We start from the raw sequence: 6,157 nt of genomic DNA on the forward strand, positions 1-6,157 counted from the left end.
GGAGGGGTTCGGAGGGGTTCGGAAGGACTCGGAGGGGTTCGGAAGGGGTTCGGAGGGGCTCAGAGGGCACTCGGAGGGGGTCGGAAGGGGTTCGGAGGGGTTCGGAAGGGCTCGGAAGGACTCGGAGGGGTTCGGAAGGGTTCGGAAGGGGTTCGGGAGGGGGGAGGGAGGGGAGAGGGAGGGGAAGGGATGGCTTTGGGGTTCCGGGAGGGGGAGGGGAGGGGTTCGGAAGGGATCGGAAGGGATCGGAAGGGATCGGAAGGACTCGGAAGGGGTCGGAGAGCACTCGGAAGTACTCGGAAGGACTCGGAAGGCACTCAGAGGGCACTCGGAGGGGGTCGGAGAGCACTCGGAGGGGATCGGAAGGACTCGGGAGGGCTCGGAAGGACTCGGAGGGGGTCGGAGAGCACTCGGAAGGACTCGGAAGGCACTCAGAGGGCACTCGGAGGGGGTCGGAGAGCACTCGGAAGGACTCGGAGGGGATCGGAAGGACTCGGAGGTGATCGGAAGGGGTTCGGAATGGGTTCGGAGGGGCTCAGAGGGCACTCGGAGGGGTTCGGAGGGGTTCGGAAGGACTCGGAGGGGTTCGGAAGGGTTCGGAAGGGGTTCGGGAGGGGGGAGGGAGGGGGGAGGGAGGGGAAGGGATGGCTTTGGGGTTCCGGGAGGGGGAGGGGAGGGGTTCGGAAGGGATCGGAAGGGATCGGAAGGGTTCGGAGGGCACTCGGAGGGACTCGGAGGTGATCGGAAGGGTTCGGGAGGGGGAGGGGAGGGGAGGAAAGGGGTTCGGAAGGGTTCGGAAGGGTTCGGAGGGGGTCGGAAGGCACTCGGAGGGGATCGGAAGGACTCGGAAAGGCTCGGAAGGACTCGGAGGGGGTCGGAGGGCACTCGGAAGGACTCGGAAGGCACTCAGAGGGCACTCGGAGGGGGTCGGAGAGCACTCGGAGGGGCTCGGAGGGGTTCGGAAGGACTCGGAAGGCACTCAGAGGGCACTCGGAGGGGGTCGGAGAGCACTCGGAGGGGTTCGGAAGGGGTTCGGAAGGACTCGGAGGTGATCGGAAGGGGTTTGGAAGGGGTCGGAGAGCACTCGGAAGGACTCGGAGGGGATCGGAAGGGGTTTGGAAGGGGTCGGAGAGCACTCGGAGGGGATCGGAGGGGTTCGGAGGGGCTCAGAGGGCACTCGGAGGGGTTCGGAAGGGTTCGGAAGGACTCGGAGGGGTTCGGGAGGGGGGAGGGAGGGGGGAGGGAGGGGAAGGGATGGCTTTGGGGTTCCGGGAGGGGGAGGGGAGGGGTTCGGAAGGGATCGGAAGGACTCGGAAGGGTTCGGAAGGCACTCAGAGGGCACTCGGAAGGACTCGGAGGTGATCGGAAGGGTTCGGAAGGGGGAGGGGAGGGGGAGGAGGGGATCGGAAGGACTCGGAGGGGATCGGAAGGACTCGGAGGGGATCGGAAGGGGTTCGGAATGGGTTCGGAGGGGCTCAGAGGGCACTCGGAGGGGTTCGGAAGGACTCGGAGGGGTTCGGAAGGGGTTCGGGAGGGGGGAGAGGGGGGAAGGGATGGCTTTGGGGTTCCGGGAGGGGGAGGGGAGGGGTTCGGAAGGGATCGGAAGGACTCGGAAGGCACTCGGAGGTGATCGGAAGGGTTCGGGAGGGGGAGGGGAGGGGGAGGGGAGGAGGAGGAGGGGATCGGAAGGACTCGGAGGGGTTCGGAAGGGATCGGAAGGACTCGGAAGGGGTCGGAGGGCACTCAGAGGGCACTCGGAAGGACTCGGAGGTGATCGGAAGGGGTTCGGAGGGGCTCAGAGGGCACTCGGAGGGGTTCGGAAGGGTTCGGAAGGACTCGGAGGGGTTCGGAAGGGTTCGGAAGGGTTCGGAAGGGGGGAGGGAGGGGGGAGGGAGGGGAAGGGATGGCTTTGGGGTTCCGGGAGGGGGAGGGGAGGGGTTCGGAAGGGTTCGGAAGGGGATCGGAAGGGTTCGGAGGGGGTCGGAAGGACTCGGAAGGGTTCGGAAGGCACTCGGAGGTGATCGGAAGGGTTCGGGAGGGGGAGGGGAGGGGAGGAAAGGGGTTCGGAAGGGTTCGGAAGGGTTCGGAGGGGGTCGGAAGGCACTCAGAGGGGATCGGAAGGACTCGGAAGGGCTCGGAAGGACTCGGAGGGGGTCGGAGGGCACTCGGAAGGACTCGGAAGGCACTCAGAGGGCACTCGGAAGGGGTCGGAGAGCACTCGGAGGGGCTCGGAGGGGATCGGAAGGACTCGGAAGGACTCGGAAGGCACTCAGAGGGGATCGGGAGGACTCGGAAGGCACTCGGAAGGGGTCGGAGAGCACTCGGAGGGGGTCGGAGGGGATCGGAAGGACTCGGAAGGGGTCGGAGGGCACTCGGAGGGGATCGGAGGGGTTCGGAAGGGGTTCGGAAGGACTCGGAGGTGATCGGAAGGGGTTCGGAGGGGCTCAGAGGGCACTCGGAGGGGTTCGGAAGGGTTCGGAAGGACTCGGAGGTGATCGGAAGGGGTTCGGAGGGGGTCGGAGAGCACTCAGAGGGCACTCGGAAGTACTCGGAAGGGATCGGAAGGACTCGGAGGTGATCGGAAGGGGTTCGGAGGGGCTCAGAGGGCACTCGGAGGGGTTCGGAGGGGTTCGGAAGGACTCGGAGGGGTTCGGAAGGGTTCGGAAGGGTTCGGGAGGGGGGAGGGAGGGGAAGGGATGGCTTTGGGGTTCCGGGAGGGGGAGGGGAGGGGTTCGGAAGGGATCGGAAGGACTCGGAAGGGTTCGGAGGGGTTCGGAAGGGTTCGGAAGGGGTTCGGAGGGCACTCGGAGGGGTTCGGGAGGGGTTCGGAGGTGATCGGAAGGACTCGGAAGGCATCGGAAGGACTCGGAGGGGTTCGGAAGGGTTCGGAAGGGGTTCGGAAGGACTCGGAGGGGTTCGGAAGGGGCTCAGAGGGCACTCGGAGGGGTTCGGAGGTGATCGGAAGGGTTCGGAAGTACTCGGAAGGGTTCGGGAGGGGTTTCGGGGGGGAGGGGAGGGGAGATGGGGGGGGAAAGGGGTTCGGAGGCACTCGGAGGGGTTCGGAAAGGTTCGGAAGGGTTCGGAAGTACTCGGAAGGGGTTCGGAAGGGGTTCGGAGAGCACTCGGAGGGGTTCCGAAGGGGTTCGGAGGGGTTCGGGGGCACTCGGAGGGGTTCGGGCCGCACTCGGAGCTCCTTCATGGCGGCCGCGGGGGAGGGGAGTGAAGGAGGACCGGAAGTGGGCGGGGGGGGCGGAAGTGGAGGGCGGGGCGGAAGAGGGGGGTGGGAGCACCGGAAGTGGGAGGGCGGAGCGGAAGTGGGGGGTGGGAGCACCGGAAGTGGGAGGGCGGAGCGGAAGAGGGGGGTTGGGAGCACCGGAAGTGGAGGGCGGAGCGGAAGGGGGGGTGGGGAGCACCGGAAGTGGAGGGCGGAGGAGAAAGGGAAGGTCCTGGAAGGGGAATAATAGGGGAAAAAAGGTCCTGGAAGGGGAATAATAAAGGTTGGGGGGGGGGGGTAAAAGGTCCTGGAAGGGGGATAATAAAGGTTGGGGGGGGGTAAAAGGTCCTGGAAGGGGAATAATAGGGGAAAGAAGGTCCTGGAAGGGGGATAATAGGGGAAAAAGGTCCTGGAAGGGGGATAATAGGGGTAGAAAAGGTCCTGGAAGGGGGATAATAAAGGTTGGGGGTGGGAAAAGCTCCTGGGAGGGGGATAATAGGGGGGGAAAAGGTCCTGGAAGGGGAATAATAGGGGAAAAAAGGTCCTGGAAGGGGGATAATAAAGGTTGGGGGGGGGTAAAAGGTCCTGGAAGGGGAATAATAGGGGGGGAAAAGGTCCTGGAAGGGGGATAATAAAGGTTGGGGGGGGGGGAAGGTCCTGGAAGGGGAATAATAGGGGAAAAAAGGTCCTGGAAGGGGGGTAATAAAGGTTGGGGGGGGTGAAAGGTCCTGGAAGGGGAATAATAGGGGAAAAAAGGTCCTGGAAGGGGAATAATAGGGGAAAAAAGGTCCTGGAAGGGGGATAATAGGGGTAGAAAAGGTCCTGGAAGGGGGATAATAAAGGTTGGGGGGGGGGGAAAGGTCCTGGAAGGGGGATAATAGGGGAAAAAAGGTCCTGGAAGGGGAATAATAGGGGAAAAAAGGTCCTGGAAGGGGGATAATAAAGGTTGGGGGGGGGTAAAAGGTCCTGGAAGGGGAATAATAGGGGGGGAAAAGGTCCTGGAAGGGGAATAATAGGGGAAAGAAGGTCCTGGAAGGGGGATAATAGGGGAGAAAAGGTCCTGGAAGGGGAATAATAAAGGTTGGGGGGGGGGTAAAAGGTCCTGGAAGGGAGATAATAAAGGTTGGGGGGGGAAAAAGGTCCTGGAAGGGGGGTAATAATGGTTGAAGGGGGGGAAGAAGGGCCTGGAAGGGGGATAATAGGGGGGAAAAGGTCCTGGAAGGGGAATAATAAAGGTTGGGGGGGGAAAAAAAAGGTCCTGGAAGGGGAATAATAGGGGAAAAAAAGGTCCTGGAAGGGGATAATAGGGGAAAAAAGGTCCTGGAAGGGGAATAATAGGGGGGAAAAAGGTCCTGGAAGGGGATAATAGGGGGGAAAAGGTCCTGGAAGGGGAATAATAAAGGTTGGGGGGGGGGGTAAAAGGTCCTGGAAGGGAGATAATAAAGGTTGGGGGGGGAAAAAGGTCCTGGAAGGGGGGTAATAAAGGTTGAAGGGGGGGAAGAAGGGCCTGGAAGGGGGATAATAGGGGGGAAAAGGTCCTGGAAGGGGAATAATAAAGGTTGGGGGGGGAAAAAAAAGGTCCTGGAAGGGGAATAATAGGGGAAAAAAGGTCCTGGAAGGGGATAATAGGGGAAAAAAGGTCCTGGAAGGGGGATAATAAAGGTTGGGGAGGGAAAAAAGGTCCTGGAAGGGGGATAATAGGGGAAAAAAGGTCCTGGAAGGGGAATAATAGGGGGGGAAAAGGTCCTGGAAGGGAGATAATAAAGGTTGGGAGGGGGAAAGGTCCTGGAAGGGGGTAATAATGTGACTGCTTGGGTCCTAGCAGGGAAATAAAGATGGATGATGGCGCAGCCCTTGGTGTGTCAATGGACTCAGGTCCTGGCAGGTAAAAAGCCCAGGTCGACCGTCCTACCCCTTCCCCTGCCGCGTCTCTATGGTCTTGGAGGACAAACTCAACCCCCCAACTCTATGACCCTGGAGGACCCCAACCCCCCCAACTCTATGACCCTGGAGGACCTCCTCTCCCCCATGTATATGACTGTGGAGGACCCCAACTCTATGACCCCGGAGGACCCCCAACTCTATGACCCCGGAGGACCCCATCTCTATGACCCTGGAGGACCTCCTTCCCCCCATCTCTATGACCCTGGAGAACCCCAACTCTATGACCCTGGAGGACCCCCAAATTTATGACCCCGGAGGACCCCCAACCCCCAACTCTATGACCCTGGAGGACCCCATCTCTATGACCCTGGAGGACCTCCTCTCCCCCATGTATATGATCCTGGAGGACCCCATCTCTGTGTCCCTGGAGGACCCCCAAATTTATGACCCCGGAGGACCCCCAACCCCCTTAACTCTATGACCCTGGAGGACCCCAACCCCCCTTCTTTGTGCCCCTGGAGGACCCCATCTCTATGACCCTGGAGGACCCCCATTTCTATGCCCCCGGAGGACCCCAACTCTATGACCCTGGAGGACCTCCTCCCCTCCATCTCTATGACCCTGGAGGACCCCAACCCCCATCTCTATGCCCCCGGAGGACCCCAACTCTATGACCCTGGAGGACCGCAATCCCCCCATCTCTATGACCCTGGAGGACCCCCAAATTTATGACCCCGGAGGACCCCCAACCCCCTAAACTCTATGACCCTGGAGGACCCCAACCCCCCTTCTTTGTGCCCCTGGAGGACCCCAACTGTATGACCCCGGAGGACCCCAACCCCCTCAACTCTATGATCCTGGTGGACCTCCCCCCTACAACTCTATGACCCTGGAGGACCCCAACCCCCATCTCTATGACCCTGGAGGACCCCAACTCTATGACCCCGGAGGACCCCATCTCTATGACCCCGGAGGACCTCCTCTCCCCCATGTATATGACCCTGGAGGACCCCAACTCTATGACCCTGGAGGACCCCATCTCTATGACCCTGGAGGACC

General features: G+C 61.6%; 1 long non-coding RNA gene across 1 annotated transcript; it reads left to right on the top strand.

Annotated features, from left to right (window-relative positions):
- The first annotated feature begins 371 nt into the window (after positions 1-371).
- Positions 372-6,151, top strand: LOC121108222. Its single transcript, XR_006932313.1, has 3 exons — positions 372-499; positions 5,037-5,099; positions 5,905-6,151. It is a non-coding gene; the product is annotated as an uncharacterized LOC121108222 (long non-coding RNA).
- The last annotated feature ends 6 nt before the right edge of the window (positions 6,152-6,157 follow it).

The sequence above is a fragment of the Gallus gallus genome, chromosome W (assembly GCF_016699485.2).
Source record: "Gallus gallus isolate bGalGal1 chromosome W, bGalGal1.mat.broiler.GRCg7b, whole genome shotgun sequence".
Taxonomy (NCBI): Eukaryota; Metazoa; Chordata; class Aves; order Galliformes; family Phasianidae; genus Gallus; species Gallus gallus.